General features: G+C 49.1%; 1 long non-coding RNA gene and 1 other non-coding gene across 2 annotated transcripts in view; one reads left to right on the forward strand and one right to left on the reverse strand.

The window, feature by feature from the left end:
- Positions 1-23,552, forward strand: part of LOC136792272 (uncharacterized) — a 73,012-nt gene that overhangs the window by 10,311 nt on the left and 39,149 nt on the right. The gene's annotated exons all lie outside the window — the stretch shown is intronic.
- TRNAE-CUC (transfer RNA glutamic acid (anticodon CUC)) lies at positions 8,709-8,781 on the reverse strand. Its single transcript has one exon. It is a non-coding gene; the product is annotated as a tRNA-Glu (tRNA).

The following is a 23,552-nucleotide window of genomic DNA, read 5'->3' on the forward strand; positions in this document are numbered from 1 at the left end:
TGCCATTCCTTGGTCTTCATGAGGGGGCAACCCCCCATACACCCCTCCCCAGCCTCACTTTCCTCTTTCTCCATTCTGGAGTCATCTTCCAGCCTGAAACCCTCAGGGCGACCTCTCTCTTGAGCTGTGTTACTTGGTCACAGCTCACCATCCAGTGAGTCTTGGGATTAGAGATGAGTGAAGTGAGACAATCCATTTATTTGCTCAGCAAGGATTTTTGGAGCATGGCTGGGTCACAAAGACGAACAATTCTGGTGTCTGCTCTCCAGGATCTTACCATCTGGAGGAGGACACAATGTGAACAAATAATTGCGTACATGGGGACGTGCCCTAATGGAGATAATGTGTGTGCACAGTTGTGCAGCAGGAAAGGGGGCAGAGCCCAGCTGCTGGGGTTGTGGAGGACCATAGGGACAGCTTCTCACATGAGGTCATGCTTGAGATGGGTCTTGAAAGATGGATAGGAAGTGGTAGGTGCCCAGAAAGTGGGCAGGGAGAAGAGTGAAGAAGGGCATTCCCAGAAGGATTGAGAGCAGGTGTGAAAGCGCAGGGGTGCTTGAGAACAGGGCATTTTTGGGGAACTGCAGGGTAGCCCAGCGTGGCTTACCCTCAGGTGGCTTAGGAGAGGGTGGTTAGAGAGACCAGTGGGACAGGTGGAACAGTCAGGGCTTAGGTGCCGTGGGAAGACGTTTGAACCTTGTTCAGCAGGGGGTGAGGGCTACGAGTCAGTTTACTTCTTGGAATGGTCTCTTGGGCACTCTGTGGAGCCTGGACTGGAGTTCAGGGGCACCTGGTAGGTGGCTGCTATGAGAAACCAGACAAGAAGCAATGGGGTGTGAACCAGGGAGGTGGGTTTGGGGCAAAAGGAACAGACACCAGAGAAACTTAGGAGACAGGACTTAGGGACTGGATGGCAGGGGCAGTGGTGAGAGGTGAGAGGTGAGAGGGGTTAAGGGGGACTCCAGAGCCCTGCCTTGCAGGAGGAAGGGAAGGGAGGCTCAGGGGGCTGCTCATCAGACAGATGAGCATCTTTTTTTCTTTTATGTTTTTATGTTATTTATTTATTTATTTTTGGCTGCGTGGGTCGGCATTGCTGCGCGGCGAGCAGGGGCTACTAGTTGCGGCGAGCAGGGGCTACTCTTCATTGCGATGCGCGGGCTTCTCATTGCGGTGGCTTCTCTTGCTGTGGAGCACGGGCTCTAGGCATGTGGGCTCAGTAATTGTGGCACACGGGCTTAGTTTAGTTGCTCCGTGGCACGTGGGATCTTCCTGGACAGGGGCTCGAACCCGTGTCCCTGCTTCGGCCGGTGGATTCTTAACCACTGCACCACCAGGGAAGCCCCAGATGAGCATCTTGAGTGGGGGCCGGGGATGGGGTGTTGCACAGATGGGCTCGCTGGACCCCCAGCTTCACTGCCCAGAGGAGAATTGTCTTAGGGATGGGAGGCAGCTGCAGAACAGGCCAACTGAGGGTTGTAGCTCCCTCAGGTGGGTCAGGGGGCCCTGACCCGGGAGACATTGGTGGGAGGGTGGGGGAGTGGAGAGGAGGGGCACTGAAAGAAATGGTGTGAGGGATGGAGAAGGAGGGCGGATTGGTTCAGGGAATTGAGGGAAGGTCACCATGTCATTCAAGATACAGAGCCAGAGCAGGATTCAACATCCTCCTGGAATCTGAGAATGGACCACCTGGGGACAAGGAGGTCCATGGGACCCTGAGAGAATGCTCAGAGGCGAGGAGGCGAGCAAGTGTTTTAACCCCACCCCCCAGCTTTGGACGTGTCAGGACCTGCTGGAGTTCCGGAAGTGGCTGGAGTTTAATCTGAAGGCTGATGCCTCTGTTTGCTTGTGGGAGCAGCAGAGGTACCTGAAAACACCTATGTGGACAGTTTATGCAGCTCGAAGGGACCTGTGGCAGACTTCTAGTAACTGCCCCACAGAAACCCTGATTCTCAGCTGAACACTGTTGAGAATTGTGAAGGACTGAGATTTTATTCTATTTACAAGCTAACAAATTAGCCCCTGTGATAGCTGCTGGGGAGCTGAGACTCCTGGGTCAGAGATGAAGGGCAGTTTATTACAGCAATAGCAGTAGACGAGTATCAGCCTCAGTTCCCATAGGGCTTCACAAGGATGGCCAAGGATGGCCAGTTGCATTTCAGGAGAGGAACCCTGAACTTGGGGAACCCAAATCTTTTATAACGGGAAGTATGCTTGCCCTTCACTCTAGAGGAAGACACTATATACCTTCTATGGACGTTCACTGTATCCTGGAAATGATAATCTAAAATGGAGGACAGTCAGTGCCTCACTTGCAAGATGTGCAGAAATGGAATAGAACCATGGAGAATTGTCTGCCAGGAAACACATGGCCAGAGAAAACAAACAACACATTTCCCAGCCTCTGTTTTTTGTTTTTTTTTTTAATGAGAAGTGTTGGATACAGAAGCTTATAGGTAAAACAGCCCTAATCTTTTTTTAAAAAATATATATTTATTTAATTTATTTATTTTAGGCTGCGTTGGGTCTTCACTGCTACACGCGGGCTTTCTCTAGCTGCGGCGAGTGGGGGCTACTCTTCGTTGCAGTGCGCGGGCTTCTCATTATGGTGGCTTCTCTTGTTGTGGAGAACGGGCTCTAGGGTGCGTGGGCTTCAGTAGTTGGCACACGGGCTCAGTAGTTGTGGCTCATAGGCTCTGTAGTTGTGGTGCACGGGCTTAGTTGCTCTGCAGCATGTGAGATCTTCCTGGACCAGGGCTCGAACCTGTGTCCCCTGCATTGGCAGGTGGATTCTTAACCACTGCGCAATCAAGGAAGCCCCCAGCCTCTCTCGATGTAACCATCTAACTAAGTTGCGGTCTATTAAGTGTAAGCTTTTGTGTGGCAGCTTCTGGGGAATTGCAAAAAAAAAACAAAAAAACAGGGCTGGCATATGTCCTGCGCTTCTGATGGCTGGAATGTGGATATGATGTTGGCGTGTGAGCAGCCATGTTAGGCCAGGAGTGGCATGTAAGGACTAAGTATGCCAGAGTAGCAGATGCAAGGGGCCTAGGTCTCTGATTTATCTTTGGACCTCTTTACATGAGAGAGAAAGAAACTTCCATCTTAACTTTTATTTTTTATTTTTTTGTATATGCAACTGAACTTGATTCTAGCTGATACAGGGCTAGCAAAGAGGAAGACCAATGGAGGATTGGACTTGTCAGCGGAGAGAAGGGTTAGGGCACTTCTCCCCCTTCCTTCTGCCTCAGGCTCATCAGGGACAGGGGGAGGGGATGGGGAGTCACCTCTGCTTGTTCACCACCCACCGGTGTTGCCCCATTCACAAGGGGGCCCAGGCTGGCCACGCGACCCAGCAGCATCCTTTCGAAGGCAGCAAGCAACAAGCTGACTCCATTCACAAACCCTGTCCTCCTTTGAAAACCAATCATCGTGCGAAGCGTGACTGGGTGGTGGCCAGCGCTGGCCCATCTGTCATGCCCTTTCAGAGAGCCAGGCATCAGCAGCCGGCCTGGGCCAATCCAGCCCCTCTCCCTTTGTACCCCAGGGACACGCACTGTAACGAGATCACAGTGCCTACTGAATTATTCAGAGCCGCCCTGAGTGTCAGTGTTATTATAAACATGCAGATTTCTCCAGGCTCCAAACTTCCAAATCTCCAGCAGCCGTCTCCCTCCAGGATTTTTCATTGGCTGCTTTGTGCCTGTGATTTCAGATTCCCCAGGCCTTGATGGCCTAATCTGCCTTTGACTAGTTCCTACCTGCCGCCACGCATGAAGGCCTCGGTGCCCTTTACGCACCACTTCAGGCCCCATTCTTTGCTCAACAGCCAGTCCTCACTGGCACCCCAGCAGCCTGCCTCTTCCCTGTCTCCTCCCGGCTTCACCGCTCAGGTTGGTGACATCAGACTCTCCCAAGTGCCTGCCTGATGGGGACACGTTAATAACAGCATCCTCCACTTCCGTGGGTCTCCGTCTCATCTGTGTCCTTGTGAGGCTTTAAGCCTCTGGGTCTCCCCTCCCATCCCCATGTTCTAGCTCCAACACAATCTTCCCCTTCCCCACAAGTCCCAGATTCCCGGTTCTCTCTGGAGTTGGTCTGGAGAATACCCCCCAGCTGGTAATGAGGCAGAGATGGTAATGCACATTTAAGAGTAATGAAATGCAGTGATATTTCAGGCCTGACAGACCTATTTCTGGCAGCCTTAGAATTAAAGTGTGAGGCTTTGTACTGCAGCTGCTACTAGGAGCCTTCAGAGTTTTTCTAAAGATGTGAATAAAGCTTGCAGGGTTTCAGCTCAGATCTCTGTGGCTATTTATCCTGCTGATGCTTTCATTGTACCTTTTTATTTGAAATTTTAGAGCTTTTAGATGAAGGAAACGCAGCAGCAAGTGCAAAGCATACAAAATATCCTGGTGGGGGAGAACGTCCCGGTTTTTCTCTCAATTGTCCGTGACAGCTCTGGGGAGGAAGAGGGCTCACAGGGCTTCCCCGGCGTGGCCTCCATCTCCCCTTTGAGTGGGTTCCGCCTGGATCCTTGCTCTGCCAAACCAGGGAGCGGGGCCTTGTGAGAAAGCTCTGAGAGGGAGTCCATGCACCAAGATTGATGGGGCCGCACAGCCAGCCCTCCCTCACTGCCTCACTGCTGTGTGAGCTGAGCCTGTGCCGTCCCTGGTTGGGGCATGTGGCAGAAGGGAGTAGATCCACTGTGGACCAATAGTGAGACCTCACTCTCCAGACTCCAGACAGGAAAGGAGGCCTGCTGACCCTTGCCTCGGCACGCGGCTCCATCCTGCCAGGTCACCAGAAAGGCTGGGACCATTCACGAGGAGAGCCACAGAGGGCAGTGGTGCGAAGCACGGGCTGTGCCGTCAGACCAACCTGGGGGTGAACCCTGGCTCTGCTCACCAACTGCAGTGCCGGGGACAAGCCACCAACCCTTCTGGACCTCAGTTTCCCCACCTGTAAAGTGGGGCTAATGATGCATCTATCATTTAGGTCCTTGTGATGTATTAAGGTACCTGGCACATCTGAAGTCACAGTATCTATCGCTAATACGAAAGTTACCTCAGGAGTCAGGATAGCTGGGTTTCCTTCCTGACTGCCACTTACGGGTCAAGTCCCTTCCCCGCCCTGGGACAGTGGAAAGAGAAGGGGTTCTGGAGTCAGATAGAACCAGGTTCCAACCTGGCTCCTTCATTTTCTGGCTTTGTGAGTTGGGCAGGTTGCTTAACATCTCTGAGCTCCAGTTTCTTCGTCTGTCAAAGCAGTGATAATGAGTACTCACCTCAGAGAGTTGACGTGGGGATTAAATGAGATCATCTTCGTAAAGAGCCCACCCAGTGCCTGCCATATAGTAGGTGCTGTATAAATAATGGCCCCTCCTTCTTCCCTTCTCCCCCCTCTGCTTCTGTTCAAAGGGGAGAAATTTCAGATCCAGAATTTCAGAAATTCTATAGGACAAATGACCCAGAATCCTCAACTGGTAAATGATGAGAGAGAGAAAGAGGGAGAACCAAATGGAAGTGTGTGGACCTTATTCGGATCCTGATTCAGACAAACCGACTGGGAGAAGAAAAAGAGACCATCAGGGAAATTTTGCCCTTGGTTGTATATTCAATAATGTTAAGTAATTGTTGCTAATTTTTTAGGTGTGATAATGGTATTGTAGTTACTCTTAAAAAGAGTCTTTCTCGGGCTTCCCTGGTGGCGCAGTGGTTGAGAATCCGCCTGCCGATGCAGGAGACACGGGTTCGTGCCCTGGTCCGGGAAGATCCCACATGCCGCGGAGCAACTAAGCCCGTGAGCCATGGCCGCTGAGCCTGTGCGTCCGGAGCCTGTGCTCCGCAACGGGAGAGGCCACAACAGTGAGAGGCCCGCGTACCGCAAAAAAAAAAAAGCCTGTGCTCCGCAACGGGAGAGGCCACAACAGTGAGAGGCCCGCGTACCGCAAAAAAAAAAGAGTCTTTCTCTTTTAGGGTATATACTGAAGAAATTACAGAGGAAATAATATGGTAGTTGGGACTTGCTTTAAAATAATTGAGTTGGGTCTTCCCTGGTGGCGCAGTGGTTGAGAGTCCGCCTGCCGATGCAGGGGACGCGGGTTCGTGCCCCGGTCCGGGAAGATCCCACGTGCCGCGGAGCGGCTGGGTCCGTGAGCCATGGCCGCTGAGCCTGCGCGTCCGGAGCCTGTGCTCCGCAGCCGGAGAGGCCACAGCAGTGAGAGGCCCGCGTACCGCAAAAAAATAAAATAAAATAAAATAATTGAGTGGACTGAAGGAGCTGCTGGGGCGTAGATGAGGCAAAATTGGCAATCCACCATGTGTGGATAACAGTTAAAGCTGGGTGATGGGACTTCCCTGGCAGTCCAGTGGTTAAGACCTTGGGCTTCCAATGCAGGGGTTTGGGGTTTGATCCCTGGTTGGGGAACTAAGATCCCACATGCCATGCAGCATGGCCCCCCCCAAAAAAGAAAAAGCTGGGTGATGGTATATGGGGGGTTGGTAAACTATTTTCTATGCTCTTGTATAAAAAAGGCAGTAATCCTTTCTAGATGGGAAGTGTCTCTTCCATCTGTCTCTTCCTGTGCATCCTTCCAGATCTTCCCTTGCTTCAAGTTCACCTTATTGCTCACCTGGACTATTATGACAGCCTCCTCCTATAGTCTCCCAGCCTTTGGTCTCTCTCCCTTCCGATCTCCTTCCCATTTTGCTGCCGAAGTTATCCTCCCAGAACACAGATCAGATCATGTTACTTACCTGCTTAAAAATCTTTTGGTAACTCCCTACTGCCAATAACCTATAGGAGTATAAAACCCTTATTATGATACACAAAGCCCTTCACAATCTAAACTCAAGCCTTTCTGCCCAGTCCCAATCCCAGCCTGATATTCACCCGTCATGAAGCCAGGCTTTGGTCACACTGGCCAGGCACTTTCAGACCTCCGTGTCTTCTCCTGTGCAGCTCTCTGTTTGGCAGGTCCTCCCCCCTCCCCCCTAACTTCATCTATTAAAGACTAAATTATTTTTTCAAAGCTCAGTTTGAGTGTCATTCTTCCTTCATGCTTTCTGGAAGTCTTTGCACCGTTCACCAAATATCTGTCTCTCTGCCTTCTGGCATATGGCGGGCTCTCACTTCCTTGGCTCTCTGAGGTTGGATGGGGCCATGTGACCAGTTTTAGCCAATGGGTTGTAAGTGGAAGTCACACATTTCACTTCTGAGCCAAGAATTCAATTGCTAATTCAAAATCCTCCCAAGCTCTCTTTCCCTCTGGCTCAGCAGTATCCAGATATCTGCTGCTCTGTCAGGCTGGGTTCTGGCGTGAGTGTGATGCTATGGAGCAGAACCTCCTGTCCACTGTGAGGGATAAATAAGTGTGGGAGAACTAAATCGGAGGGGGTGTTTGTTTCTTCAGCATAACCTAGTCTCTTCTGACTGATAATGCTTCCCTCTGTGATGTAGAATCAACTGTGCTGTTCTCTGTATGTTTGCACTATAGTCCTGTGTGTGTAATGTGTCTAGATGATACAGCCCTTCAGGTCAGGAATTCTATTTTGCACTGCTTGTATTCTGGCCCCCAGCACTCAGCATGGTGACCTGCAGAGCGGAGCTGTGAACCGAACATCCAGCAGTGCAGAGCTGTGGTTGGTGCAGCTTGTGGGGTGGGTCGTGCAGGGGTTAAGATGTGCCATCCTTGTGAGGGGCCCGCACACTCATTCGTCATGGGAATCGTGATGGTTTGGAGATGGAGCTGGGATGTAGCTTGATGTTCTCAATGGATGCTGTGCCCAGCCCCAGGGAATGGGTCAAGACTGGTCTAAGCCAATCATAATCATTCCCTTGTGCTTATGAGTAGTTTACACATGGGCAATTACATGGTCCAGTTCTGGACAATGAGATGTAAGGGAGAGTCTTGTTCTCTCCTTGAAAAACAGAGATGAGAAGCACAACTAGTCTGTTTGGATTTTGGATTTCACTGAAAGCAGAATCTGAGAAAGGGTTCAAATGCTAATGTTTCCATGAGAGGTTTCCGTGAGAGGGGATCCCAGGGAGCAGAGGAGAGGGAGAAGAGAGGGTAGAGTCGGAAGAATGAAACAGGAGAGGAAGACAAGCCAATAAAGGGTGTACTTTTGAGCTTGTTGCACTGGGGCTTAGTCCTGCTGGGGACCCTCTGAGGGACATCAGAATTGTCCCTCCATATGGCAGGAGGCTGGGGCATTTACCCAACGATGTTCATTGGTTGCTGGTCACTCCTCCTTTTCCTGGAACTGGACGTTCACTGGTAACTTCCTGGTGACCAGAATCCAGTGGGCATCTTGCTATTCAGTTGCTTCTTTGCTGTGTTTGTCCCCCACTTCCTGCTCCTGAGCTCTCTTCTGCCCTGGTTTCTAGGCCAAGTCTTCCTCCAGTGCTTCCCTGCAGCCTCTCTGGCCACCTCTTGGTTTCCTTCTCAGGCTCCTTTCCCCTTTTCCACTCTGTAGACATCTCCTAGATTCTATTCTGGTCTTCCCCACTTCTACCTACTCTCACTGGGCAAACCGATTCATGAAATGGTTTCAGCTGTTACTGTTGTGATGCCAGCTCCCAAATCTACACCCCCAGCTCTCTCTCCTGAGTTCCGCAGGCACATATCTATTCAGCCAACCAACAAATATTTATTGAGCAGTTTTTTTTTTCCCTCTGGCCATGCCGGGCGGCTTGCAGGATCTTAGTTCCCCGACCAGGGATCGAACCTGGGCCCCTGGCAGTGAGAGCACCGAGTCCTAACCACTGGACCACCAGGGAATTTCCTTTATTCCAGCAGTTTGAATCTGCCAGGAGTTGGGATAAAGCAGTAGACAGGAACTCACCTTCTAGGAGGCCTAGACAATATGGAGCAGTAGACAAAATCCAAATAAACCAGATAATTTTAGCTAATGGTAAGTGCTATGCAGACAATAATACAGGCCTGTGTGATCGAGCGTGTGTGTGTATGCGCGCACTATTTCAGACTGACTGCTTTGAGGAGGTGGCATTTGAGCAGGGATCCTGTTGTTTGTGGTTGTGCAAGTGCAAAGGTCAGAGTGAACTTACCAGTGTATCAGAGGACGGATAGGAAGGCCGGAATGGCTGGAGTGACGTCAGCACAAGGCAGCGTGGTGAGAGATAAGGTCAGGAAAATAGGGCCGGGCCAAGCAGGGCCGGGTAAGCAAAGTTTTAACAAGATCTGCAGGTGATGGTTACATGCGCTTTTGCACACATTCGAGAGCAACTGGGGGAGGTGGAGAAGGGAAGAGATGAGAAGAGAAACTTCATTTAAGTTATCCTCCCAGAGAATTCCTTGGTTGGTCCAGTGGTTGGGACTCGGGGCTTTCACTGCTGGATCCCTGGTCGGGGAAGAAAAAAAATTATTCTTCAAAAGTATCTTGGGAAGTGTAGAACACAGAGAAGTATAAAATACTACCACAGCCTCCTATGAGCCTATAGCCAGCTTCAACACCATTAACTTAATTTAATGAAGGAAACTGAAAGTAGCAGCCAGGAGTGTAGGAAGAAAACAAGGGAAGTACTATGTCCATGAAGCCTGTCAAAGAGAGAGGTCATTGGTGGCAAATAAAGGCAACATGGTCTTGTAGGTTTATTTTAATTTTAATCTTTTTACTCAAGTATAGCTGATTTTCTTTTTTAAAAAATTATTTATTTGGCTGCATTGGGTCTTCGTTGCTGCACGCAGGCTTTCTCTAGTTGCGGCGAGCAAGGGCTACTCTTTGTTGCGGTGTGCGGTCCTCTCATTGCAGTGGCTTCTCTTGTTGCAGAGCATGGGCTCTAGGCTCACAGGCTTCAGTAGTTGTGGCACGTGGGCTTCAGTAGTTGTGGCTCACGGGCTTAGTTGCTCCGCAGCATGTGGGATCTTCCCAGACCAGGACTTGAACCCGTGTTCCCTGCATTGGCAGGCGGATTCTTAACCACTGGGCCCCCAGGGAAGTCCATAGCTGATTTTCAATATTGTGTTAGTTTCAGGTGTGCACCATAGGGATTCAGTATTTTTGCAGATTATACTCCATTATTGGTTATTACAAGATAATGGGTATAATTCCCTGTGCTATACAGTATATCCTTGTTGCTAATCTATTTTATATATAATAGCTTGTATCTGTTAATCCCATACTCCTAATTTATACTCCGTCTTCCCTGTCTGCTTTGTAACCATAAGTTTTTTTCTATGCCTGTGAGTCTATTTCTGTTTTGCATATACATTCATTTGTATTATTTTTTAGATTCCACATACAAGTGATATCCTACAGTTTTGTCTTTCTCTGTCTGACATTTCAGTAAGCATAATATTCTCTAGGTCCATCCCTGTTGCTGCAAATGGCAATAGTTGGGTTCTTTTTATGGCTGAGTAATACTCCATTTATATAACTATACCACATCTTCTTAATCCAGTCGCCTGCTGATGGGCATTTGGGTTGCTTCCATGTCTTGGCTATTGTAAATAGTGCTGCTATGAACATTGGGATGCATGTATCTTTTCAAATTAGTGTTTTCATTTTTGTCTGGATATATGCCCAGGAGTGGAACTGCTGAGTCATATGATAGTTCTATTTTTAGGGAACCTCCTTACTGTTTTCCATAGTGGCTACACCAACCTACACTCCCACCAACCGTGTAGGCGGGTTCCCTTTTCTCCACATCCTCACCAACATTTGAGAAGCCCTTCAAAATTTCTCAAGGCAGACTTAGGTGTACCTTCTTTTATCCCCCTGGTTAATGTTACAGTACTAAACTCATTTTGGTAACACCATTTAGGTGTCTGCTCCCCTCTACATTTGGCTATAAACTCCTTGTTGGTTGCCTACCCAGCAGCCATTCCCTCTCTACTGCCACAGTGCATCGTTCCCCTTAGAGGATTTCACCCATTCCCAGCACTGGGATTTGGGTGGGATGGCTTCTTATCCCCAATTATCCCTTAGCCACTCAGCACACTGGCCACAGGGGCTGGTTCAGGGGTGGGTACTTGACCCATTTCGAGTGAATGAGAGAATATGAATCTCAGGACTTGTAAAGCAGATACTAGTATGAGGATATGAGTCCGGAATTTCTGTGGCCACTTTATGACTGGATGAACCTGGAGCTGATGGAAGGCCTGAAACTGTATGAAACATGGTGATGAAGCCACCGTGAAAAGCTGAGTGGGAGAGGGGGAACAGAGTCCTTGGTGACACTGTATGAACTCTTGCATCAAGCCTTGCTCAGAGCCAGCTCTTCCTCTGGACTTTAGAGTAATGTGATCCAATAAATTTTCTTTATTGTTCAAGCCAATTGAGTTGGACTTTTGTTTATTTCAACCTAAAAAGTCCTAACTAGTACAGAAATTAGTACCATGAGCCAGGGGTTTCAAAAGGCAGCTCCCCCCCTTAAATGATTCAACCCTAAAATGATTCAACCCAAGGAGGTAAGATGAAGGGCAGTAATAACCCCTATATCTTGGGTTGAGAAACTGGCAGTCTGATATAGCTAGTTATACAGTTTCCTGTTGTATCTTGGGATGCAGCTCATGTGCCTACTGAGGTTATAGCAGCACATTACTTAGTAGAGAAATTTAGAGCATTGGATACGGTTAGCTCCTTCTTGTTGTTCTTAGTAAGGCACTATAAAAAGGTAAACTTATGTTCAAACTAGCCTACCCAAAAACAGAAAAGGAAGAAAATAGAGCTTTGCTAACAGAAGCTCTTTCTGCCTATGGTCAAAAATGGCTAAGATTCTGGAAAGTGGAAGGACTGTAAAGCCCCCAAAACTCTGCCCCAGGTATATGAGTATAAGCACAAGCAGAGATGGGGGAATACATCATATGAGATAAGACTGGGACAGGGACTTCCCTGTGGTCCAGTGGGTAGGACTTCTCGCTCCCAATGCAGGGAACCCGGGTTCAATCCCTGGTTGGGGAACTAGATCCCGCATGCGTGCCGCAACTTAAGAGTCCGCATGCAGCAATTTAAAAAAAAGATCCCACGTAATGCAACTAAGACCCGGCGCAGCCAAAATAAATAAATAAATAAATAAATATTAAATTTAAAAAAGACTGGGACACACATGAAGTCTGATCCCTAGCTCTTTCCTAAGTACCTCCTGGTTTTCATTCCCTCCAAGACAAGGGGAACCATCAATTCCATTAGATATGTAAGTGGGATATAGCCTACAGGCAAGGACCAGACTTGGGGTGCCTCTCCAGTTGTCCTAAGGTATAGCTCAAGATTAAATGTAAGGCTGAGTGTCTGGGAGAGCACTAAGGCCTGTTCCTTGGAGAAAGAAATACCCACACCAGACTCCAGGCCCAAAGACTAGTCTCAGCAAGATTTCTAGTTTTATATACTAGCTCACAGAATCCACCAGAAGCAAACAGACTGGAAGCCTATCAAGGGAGTTATAGTGGCAAAGAAACTCTAAGCCCAGATGCCAATGGCTGGAGACTTTTCAACTTCTAACAAATTTCTTAGGTTTCCAAACCCAGTGAATCAACTTCCATAGGGATAAAACATTAAAGCAGTATTTCTTACACTTTTATGTATATAAGAAGCTTATTAAAAATATCAATTCTTGGGAATTCCCTGGTGGTCCAGTGGTTAGAACTCCATGATTCCATTTCAGGGGACCCGGGTTCAATCCCTGGGATCCCTGGTCAGGGAACTAAGTTCTCACAAGCTGTGAGGTGCGGCCAAGAAAGAAAAGAAAGTATCAGTTCTTGGGCTTCATTCCTAAAGAATATGATTCCTTCTCTCTGGGAGTGAGCTCTGGCATCTGCATTATTAATAAACGTCCCTGACGGTTCACATGCAGGTGACTGGGAACCCGCACTTTGGGAAGCATTGCATTTAGGGAAATTATTAAATTCCTTAAGGACAGCAGGACTTGTTTTGTCCTTGTAGCATCTAGCACTGTGTAGGGCACAGAATGGGAGCTTGGCAGGGCCTTGCCCACTTGACCTGAAAAGCATGGGTATCCAGAGCCAAGGTTGATTTGGGAAGTGTGCAGACTGTGATTCCAGAGACTGATCTGCCCTGAGTCCTCCCTCCCCGGCTCCTTGATTCTGCTTGTTCCTGCTTTGCACCTATTGGGGTGGCCTTATCCAGACACTGAGCTGGCAGTGACTATGTCTAGGATCCTCTGTCAGTGCCCCTTGTACAGGCAGAGAGTTCTGGATACATCTGTGGGCGTGAGGAATGTGCCAAATGTCGGAGAGTGTTTACTAGGCTTCGCCATGTTTATTTTCTTCCTTCTACTGCACCTCAGACAGTGTTCTGAGAGCCTGAGTGAAGCAGCTACACTTTTCTTGTACCTTAGGTGACTCATGTGTCTCAACTCCACACGCCCTCCATTGAAGGCCTTGGAATTGTCAAGGTCAGGATATTTAAAGCCACATTCTTGGGAGTGCCCTGGACACTGCCAGCTCAGCTCAGGAAGAGGGAAGTGCTGAGAGGACAGCTGTCAGAGTTAGTGCCCACTGTTTATGGCAAGTCTGAAGCACATAACCAGTTATGAGTATGGCCGTATGGTTCTGCTTGGTCATGGCCAAGTGATCACAGATTTTTCTTTATTCATTCTCCTAAATATTTAATTCAGCACCTACTGTATGCCAGACACCAGGGAGGATACAAAGCTATGTAGACACAACCCCACCCCAAATGAGCTCACAGGCTAAGAAGTGACATAGTGGCCCTGCAGAGAAACTCATGAACAATAATCATACTGACAGGCAGGGTATTATAAGCTCACTAAGGAAGGGCATACAATTTGGAGAGATGGAGATGATGGTGGGGTGTAGCAAAATCTTCTGGGAGCAGGCTCCTGGCTGAATATATAAACTTAAGTATAAGTAATCCAGGTCAACTTCAGCTTCTGGTCAAGATGGACTAACAGGGATGGGATTTACCCTCCCACATAAGGCAATGAAAAGGTTGTACAAAATATATGAAGCAATAGTTATGGACATCAGACAGCACAGTGATCCTTGAGAGAGGGAGAAAAAATGAAATGAGCCCTGTGAGCACTTCACAGGGCGAGAGAGTTTCCAGGATGCAGCACAAAGAAGAGGAACAAAGGTGGAGTCCAATAGTCTTTCTGAGTTGGGGAGATGGACCAGGGAGTCCAGGGGGGCCAAGGCAGCTAGAGTTTTCAGGGCAGAGTACCAGAGAGTGAGATGTGGAGAGAGGAAGGAGGATAGAGAAGAGAGAGAGACAGAGACAGAGATATCCAGAAATCTGCAGAGGGTTCCTTCAAGTTTTCAGCTGAGCACTGGTCAGAGCATGTGTATGAGGAAACTACCTGAGTCTAGAGAAGCAACCAAATAAAAGCAGCAGAGGAAATAATCCCTGGAGGTCACACAAGACAAATAATAGTTTTTGTTCCCACTAGCCAGAATGGCAAACCTCATACATCACAAGGCATCAGATAGAGTGCTCAGAAGGGGATCACCTCAGTAGTGGGGAAAAATTAGCTCTAGACTAATGGATATTCTGGTCCCAACTAACAAAACTTAAAAGCAAGCCTCAAAAGGATTAAACTATTTCCAAGTAACTTAACTGTGTCCCAGAACAAAGCTCAAGAATATTTATAGGAATACAAAAATATCCAGCACCTAGCAAGGTAAAATTCACAATGTCTGCCATTCAGTTCAAAATCACCAGACATGCAAATAATTAGGAAAATATAACCCATAACAAGGAAAATAAATCAATCAATGAAAGCAGACCCAGAATTGACACAGATGTTAGAACAAAGCTATTGGTAGACAAAGACATTAAAACAGTTATTATATGCTCAAGAAAGTAAAATAAATATTAAGCATGTTAAGTAAAGGCATGGAAGATATAAGAAAGATCCAAGTCAGTTTTCTAGAAATGAAAATTATAATGTGAAATAAAAAATACCCTGATGGGATTAACATCAGATTAGACACTGAGGAAGAAAACACTAGTGACCTTGAAGATATAATTATAGAGACTATTCAAAATGAAACACAGAGAAAATAGACTGAGGAAAGAAAAAAAGAACAGGGTATCTGTGAGAAAACTTCTGGGGGTCTAATATATGTGTAATTGGAGTTCCAGGAAAAGGGGGAGGGCAGAAAATATATTTGAAGAAATAATGGTCAAATATATTCCAAATGTGATGAAAACTATAAACCCACATTTCCAAAAAGCTCAGTGAAACCCTAGCACAAGAAACTGAACTTCAACAAGGGACATAATAATGAAATTGCTTAAAATCAGTGCTAAATAGAACATCTTAAGAGTGGGCGGTGGGGGGAAGGGAGAGACATTTTATGACAAAGGAACAAAGATAAAAAATTTCATGGGCTTCCCTGGTGGCGCAGTGGTTGAGAGTCCGCTTGTCAATGCAGGGAACACGGGTTCATGCCCCGGTCCGGGAAGATCCCACGTGCCGCAGAGCGGCTGGGCCCGTGAGCCATGGCCACTGCGCCTGCGCGTCCGGAGCCTGTTTTCCGCAACGGGAGAGGCCACAACAGTGAGAGGCCTGCATACCACAAAAATAAATAAGTAAATAAATAAATAAATTTATTTATTTTTGGCTGCATTGGGTCTTCTTTGCTGCACGCAGGCTTTCTCTAGTTGCAGTGAACAGGGGCTACTCTTCATTGCCATGTGCAGGCTTCCCATTGCGGTGGTTTCTCTCGTTGCGGAGCACAGGCTCTAGGCGCACGGGCTTCAGTAGTTGTGGCACGTGGGCTGTAGAGCGCAGGGTCATTAGTTGTGGCGCATGGGCTTAGTTGCTCCATGGCATGTGGGATCTTCCCGGACCAGGGCTCGAACCCATGTCCCCTGCATTGGCAGGCGGATTCTTAACCACTGTGCCACCAGGGAAGCCCCAGACTTCTTTTTAAAAACAATGAAACCAGAAGTCAGTGGAGCAACATAGTTAAAGTACCAAAAGAAGAAAGTGTCACCCTTGAATTCTATACCCAACAAAAAATACCTTTCAGAAGTTATGGTGAAATGAAAACATTTTCAGACAAAATGTGAAAAAATTCATCATCAGCAGACCTGCACTATGAGAAATATTGACATAAGTCCTTCAAGCAGAAGGAAAATTATACTGTTGGGTTGGCCAAAAATTTCATTTGGGTTTTTCTGTAAGATGGTACAGAAAAACCTGAACGAACTTTTTGGTCAACACAATATGTAGAAGTCTGGATCTACACAAGACCGTTAAGACCAGTAGAAATGAGATGTTCCAACTAATAAATGAAGAGGGAACGATATAACTAGAATATCACAATTTTAAAATTATTTATTTATTTTTGGCTGCATCAGGTCTTAGTTGCAGTGGGCGGGCTCTTCATTGTGGCAGGTGGGCTCCAGAGTGGGTGAGCTCTGTAGCTGCGGCACTTGGGCTCTCTAGCTGTGGCTCAAGGGCTTAGTTGCCCTGTGGCATGTGGGATCTTAGTTCCCCCCCGACCAGGGATTGAACCCACATCCCCTGCGTTGGAAGGTGGTTTCTTAACCACAGGACTACCAGGGAAGTCCCAAGAACATCACAGTTTTGAAACCCCTACTGAATTAATAGATCTAGGCAATGAAGAACAATGGCTGACAATATGACAAAGAGAGACAACCAGGTATTATACACATTGTTAGCACATACCACCTATGTGCTGTCAAAAAACAAAAACAAAAAGAGATAATAATAAACCTGAATCTAGCCTCAAGATCTAACTACCAATTTACAGGATATCTAAGGGGAAGAGGAACATGTTAAATGACGCCACTGTGTTTTAATTAAAAAAAAAAAATCTAGGCTTGGGAAATTCTGTAGGATAAACAATCAGAATGTTTTCATCAAAAAAAAAAATGTAAGGAAAGAGAGAGAGAGAGAGAGAGAATGAGAGATTGACATTTACATGGATGGGGAGCTACAAACTACAAGAGACGTAAGAGGCTTGTCAATCAATCACAAGGTATGGATCTTTAGATTCCTAATTCAAACTAACTAAAAAGGGACAAAAAAAATAGATAAGACACTTAGGGAAATGCGAACACTGACAGATATATTAAGGAATTACTGGGGGAAAAAAAAAGTTATCCAGGCCAAAGAGAGGAGGAAGATCCCTCCAGTGGGTGGGGACAGCACTGGCAAAGGCACGCCCTCTTAGGGAGACTGGCAGAGTTGGCATTTACAGGAGAAAAGACTCCTGCTGGGTACGCATGGTGTCCTCTGACCTTTCCCCCGGGCTAGGGCTGGCTGGGGTGCTCTGGTTTCTGCAAAAGGAAAGTGCAGGATATTGACATGGAGACTATTTCTGTTGACTTCTTCTGGCCTCCCTGGGTGTAGGGACCACTTCGGGGGAAGAAATCTTGTTGAGGGCTTTCAAGGCCACCCTTAGCAACAGGGGACAAGCACCCAGCAGCCTAGGGGAGACAGAGGCTTTGAGCACTTCAGCCTCCTCCCACCTTCTCAGCTCTGCCTGGGGGTAGAAGACCAGGAGGGAGGAGAGAACTGGCATGAAGAAGAGGAAAGAAAAGAGGGAAGCAGAGACAGAGAAGAAAAGAGGAGGACAAGAGGGAAGAGAACAAGGAGAGAGAGCTCAGCGTGCACTCAGATGCTTCCAAATACCAACTGACTTCAGCCTCTAGACATTAGGTAGAACGCTACCCTCCTCCCCTCGCGCCGCCTGCAGTTCAGTCCAGAGACAAAGCTGCTTGTAAGTAGGGATAAAGGGGATGCTCCAGCCACAGAGATTAAGGAGTTTGCTCAGGTCGATGGGCAAGTTGAGTCGACGAAATGGCTGAAGGGCAAGCCCGGGGCCCTGACCCTGTTTTATCCACCATCACTCAGGGTTGATCTTGTACTCTGTGGTGCCTCTGTCCTGTCCCCTGCTGCACCAAGTGCCCAGTGACAAGTAACAGCCAGAATCTTATTAGCCAACATTACCGAGTGCTCACTCGGCCAGGCCCTATTCTAACTGCTTTACATATTAATTCATTTCATCTTCTCAACAACACTTTGAGGAAGGTACTATTATTAAACCCATCTAATAGATGAAGTAACTGAGCTCAGAGAGGGTAAGTCGCTTACTTAAGATTACACAGAGAATAAGTGGCCCCCCTGTAACTGAACCTAGCAGAGGTCTGGTTGCAGAGCTCATGCTCTTCACAGCCACCCCAACAGCAGTGGTGACTCCGGCACACTCCCCCAGGGGCCCGTCCACATGCCTCCTTTCCCCCCAGGGAAGCTGAGGCCCAGAGCTGGAATCAAGGCTACCCGGGGCTCTGAAGGAGACCTTGGGGCCACACTGGAAAAGCCACCCTGTGCATAAAAGGCTGGGGGCCCCCAAGGCTGGGGAAGATCTTGCCCGAAACAAACTGCGTGCCTGTCCTAAACTGTTCTCAGCTGAACGGCCTGGATGCAGGGCTGCTCGGCCCATGATTCTTATCAGCTGTCCAAGAGAGAAATCTGCATCGTGACATTCTGATCCCAGGATATGAAGGGGAACTGGGGAAGGGGGTGTGAGGCAGCGCTGTGTCAGGAGGAGGGCTCGGGCCTGGAGGGCCGCCCAGCCGAGCTCTCGGTGGGCAGCTGGGTCTCCTCCCCAGGTTCTGGCAGAACATCCTTGAACAATTTAGCCTGAAATAGCATAAGAACTTCTTTCCCATTTTTTCCAGGCTTTTGGATGAAATTATATTTTACAAATGACTCATTATTATATTTATAGCTTCTCTCCAAATGATTCAAATTGTGGTTTGTCGCCTCCCTGTCTCTCAACTCCCCCCAGCTCGACAGGAAGAAGTGCTGTTTACTGTACGGCCAGGTGTGGCCCCGAGAGCGGCTGGGCCCCCTATAATTACGTGCCCTGAGCCCTGACAGGCACTCGGGCACATGGAGTCATGTGCAGCCTTTGTTCCAGCACGTCGTCGTCGTCAGTGGTCGTGGCGGTGTGGGGGAGCTCGGGCTCAGAATCCACCGCTGTAGGAAGTGCCTGTGTGTGCTGTGCTGGGGGGAGTGGGAGGCTGTGACAGAGGGTGCCTTTGTGAGGGCAGACGCTGCAGGAGCCGGAGCTGCACTTCCTCAGAGCACCCTGTGAGAAGGCTGGGGAGGGGGTGGGATCTGGGCCTAGGAACCCCCCAACCCCAGGCGCCATACTCCTTCCCCTCTCCCAGCCTCCACTGAGGAGCTGAGAGGGTGGCCGATGGAGGAGGTGGGGGCTCAGACATTTCGGGCTGTGCTAGTGTCTGCTTATTGACGCTTCACGCTTTCTTGTGAGGAACCACTCTGGCTCTGTGTCAGGAAGGATGGGGGGTGTGCGTCTGGTGCTTGAGTTCCCTCCCCCTTCCAGGCTCCACTCCCCCATCCCTACCCTCCTACCCTGGCTCCCCGCAGCTCCCAGGAAACTGTGGTCAGGTTAGTGTGAGAGCAGCTTGCTCTTTTAAACAGTCCACCTTTGCAAGAAGGAGTGGCGAGAAGGCCCCATTTGCACTGACAGTTTATTCCACCAGGTGCCTGTGGGATCAACGTCCCCTTGGTCTGCTCTCCTGTGTACTTAGAAAAGTTGAAAGCCCACAGAACGGGACAGAAGGACATTCTGGAACTCGCAGTGATAGTCTCAGAGCCCTCACAACAACCCCCTGCCCCTGGGGTCCTTGGACCTCAGGCACGGTGACCCGCAGATGCCTGTGGCTGGCTGTGGGGTGGGGGCCCTGGAGCCGCAGCAATGACAGGCCACCCCGGGGCGCCCGGAAGGCTCAGAGTTGAGAAGGGAAACAGGCCACCCTAGAAGGAGCTGGCTTCTTGGGACAGGTCTGCAGACCCCTCCCTGTGCCTCAAGGGAAGAATTGGCTCCTTGATGTTGCAGACTCTGCAGCGCAGGGCAGGAGGCTGGGCCCGACCAGGTCGGAGCCTGGAGTTGCACGCAGTCGGAGCCTCGGGCTCCGGTTGTGTCCCCAGCTCGTCCACCAGGGTTCCTTCGGGTCTGCTTCCATTTTCACATCTTGGCACCGCGTGAGTGAGTGGGAAGGTGGCTCCGGAGGAGGTGCTGTGGGAATGGGTGTGGACGAGCATAACGTAATTATTGGTGAAATCAGTGTGGAGCCTTAACCGGATGACTTCCATCTGGGCTGAGCCGGGTCCCTGTGAGGTGTGTGAGGCTGTCCTGAGGAGCGGCCAGGGCCCTAGACGTGGAGGCCTGGGACCCCCTGCCTCTGGGGTGTTCCATGCAGGGGGGAGGGGCCTTGACAAGCCCCTCCTCAGAGGGAAGGGAAGGCTGGGAGAAAGACCAGAAGCGGTCCTGGTGAGGTAGGGGTGGCAGCAGGAGGAAGGGGAAGGGCCAGGTGTGGACTCACCTGGGCTGCGGGTGACCTGAACGGCCTCCTGGGGCCTGAGGGACAGAGAGACTCTTGTTGGAGAGAAGTGCTGCCTCCTGTGTCCCGTGTAGAGCCAGGGCTGGCGGGCTTCCGACAGCAGCAAACCCAGCTGGTGGTCAGACTGAGGGGCAGCCAACTCAGCTAACTGAAGCCACCTTTGGACCACCTTCCTTGTGGGGTTTGTGGTCCTGTAGCCGCCCTACTTGTGCTGGCACCTTTTCACCAGTCAAATTTTGACAGTCATGTCAATGAATTAGAGTGCCTTGAAGATCGTTAGAAGATGCCGTTTTTGAATATGTGCTCGAGGGGTTCAACTCTCCCTGGCCTTTCGCTTATCCCTCCCCCAGCTCTGCCCCTGCTTGGAACCCCACTGCACACCTAGTGGAGGTGATGCGATGGACAGTCTGTGGGCAAAGCTGGATCCCAGCTCCGCATTAAGGGTGAATCGTGGAGAAGATGTGTCTTGACAAAATGGGCTTTCATGGCTGAGAGCGGACTGGGAAGGACTCGGCTTCATTCCACCTCTGATGAGGATGATGATTTAGGGTGTTGGTGGAAGATCAAAGTTATTATCTTTAGGTTGTATTTATGGAGTGATTCACTGTCTACCTCCCTATTTTCAGGCAGCAACTTCCTTCTAATGTTTGAGATGTTTCTAGTTTGACAAAGTGAAATTAGAGATGATGAAACCAGCTTGCATGCACTCCTCAAACTGTGTTCACATCCATTATCTCACGTGGGGCGGCCTGTTCCCTTCTCCATTTCCTTTATAAGGATATTGAGATACAGAGACTAGATAATTTGCCCAGGAGTGCACAGCTAGTTACTGACTAGGTTTAGAGCCAAGGTCTGAAGACTTCTCTTCCAGCGACGCCTCCTCTGTGGTCCTTCTACTTTCCATCCATCTGAAAAGGGAGCAGAAGCCTACAGCCATGTAGGTGGGGTCAGCAGAGAGATGACTGAGAGCAGGGGAGGGTGCCCTCCTTAGCCTGGAACTCTGTGACAGGTGTCCCCAGAGCTGCTGAGATCCAAGGTGGCAGAGGGAAAAGCCCCCATTTGTTGAATTAACTGCAAGCCTCTCTTAGGGTCAGAGTGAATGTGGCTGACATTATTTTTTTCACTGTGGTAAAGTATGCATCATATAAAATTTACTACTTTTACCACTCTTAAGTGTACAGTTCAGTGACATTAAGTATATTTACACTGTTGTGCAACCATCACCACCATCCATCTTCAAAAACGTTTCCATCTTCCCAGACTGAAACTCATACCCACTGACCAATAACTCCCCATTCTCCCCTCTCCCCAGCCCCTGGCAGCCACTATTCTACTTTCTGTCTCTAGGAATTTGACTACTCTAGGGACCTCGTGTAAGTGGAATCATATAGTATTTGTCCTTTTGTGTCTGTCTTACGTTGACTTATTTTTTTATTGGATCATCATTTTTAACTACAACTGGGATACTGATTAGCAGTGCTCCATGCCCATAAAGGGGTTAAAAAAAAAAAGAGAGAGAGAGAGAGAGAGAGAACAAAAGTGATTTGGGGTGGATTTCTCAACTGGGAGGGGCACCAGATGTAAGGGGGGTGGTGGTGGGGAGTGGATAGGGAGAAAGTGTTATACAGAAAAAAATGGCGTAAAAAAAATTAAAAAAAAAAATGGCGTGCTTTATCATTCCAGGGGAGGGGTGCATCCCCCCTGGTGATAGATGCCTCTTTTTTGAGGATTATGAACCCTGATGGAGAAGCTGCTTTGTCTGGTGAGAACAGTGTGCCCCTCTGGGCATGCTGAAGGCAAGACAAATTGTTCTGTGAGAGAAATCCACAGGAACTTGGAGTTTGGATAGAAGGGTCTAGAGGAGAAGAGAGAGGTTGGAGAAGATAGTGTAAGTTGGGACTTAGGAAATAGCGAGAAATTTTTCAGGGCTGGGAAATGGTGGACAAATTTTCTGGAGAGTAATGTCTGCTAGTAGATTTGAACGTGCTTACTGTGATTCCCCTCCATTTCCCCAAACTTTAAGTAAATGTCTACTACTGTGCCCGTTAGCCTGGTGCGAGTTGGAGGGGTGGCCGGTGGGGAAGAGGGAAGGGGGCATTGTGCGGGTGATAGAGGGGTGCTGGGGGAGCACGGCAGCTGCAGGAAGGGAGATGCAGAAGGAGGGGAGAGGCGGACAAGCAGGAAGTAGAGCCAGAGGTCGCCAGAGGAAGCATAAACCTTCTGAGGTCCTGCGCACACGGTCGGTGATGGGGGCAAGAGGCCAGAGGGACTGTGAGGCTGAGGGGGGGACACAGTGATGGGGTCCCCATAGTTGGGATGGGGCTCAAGTCGTTCCTTTTTTTTTTTTTTTGCGGTACGCGGGCCTCTCACCGTTGTGGCCTCTCCCATTGCAGAGCACAGGCTCCACACGCGCAGGCTCAGCGGCCATGGCTCACGGGCCCAGCCGCTCCGCGGCATGTGGGATCTTCCCGGACCGGGGCACGAACCCGTGTCCCCTGCATCAGCAGGCGGACTCTCAACCACTGCGCCACCAGGGAAGCCCTCAAGTCGTTTCTTGAATATTAGGGGCAGGCATTCCAGTTAGATAGCCTGAAGGAATGAGTGGCTGTGGATTTCTCTTCTTGGAGACCATCTGGCAAAATCTAGACAGGGCACAGCCTGGGTCATTAGGAAGCAGAGGCTCTCTGCGGTCCCATCAGCTAAGCTCACTGCCTCCAGAATGTCAAGATTCATGGGGAAGAGAACTGTTTTTCTGAGAGATGGAGATGGGGCTAGAGCCAAACCCAAGCCCAGAACGTCTTGAGCTTTCAAAACACCCTTCTCTTTAAAATCGTCTGAAAGCAGAGATCTGGGGCCGTGACTGTCTCTGATGGAGACAGATGTTTTGGGGACCTTCCAGACATAGCAGGAGCCCAACGAGAGGGTCTGGCTACTCCCACCCAGAGACCCCAGAGGAATCTGGCATGGAAGGCGAGCTTCGTGTTACCGGGAATGTTGGAGATTCCCTCACCAGGTCCTGGGCTAAGTGTGGGCTGGGGATGGAGCCCTGCCTGGAATTACTGATGCATCCAGAGATCTCAGGACCAGCCTGCATGGTGGAGGTGGGGCCGACCGAGGACATTTCCCTCTAGTCCTCCCCAGCCTTGGCCCAGAGAACCAAGACTCAGGGCTTGACTGGCTGGATCCCATTTTGGTCCCAGCCCA

Source organism: Kogia breviceps, chromosome 12, assembly GCF_026419965.1.
Source record: "Kogia breviceps isolate mKogBre1 chromosome 12, mKogBre1 haplotype 1, whole genome shotgun sequence".
Classification (NCBI taxonomy): Eukaryota; Metazoa; Chordata; class Mammalia; order Artiodactyla; family Physeteridae; genus Kogia; species Kogia breviceps.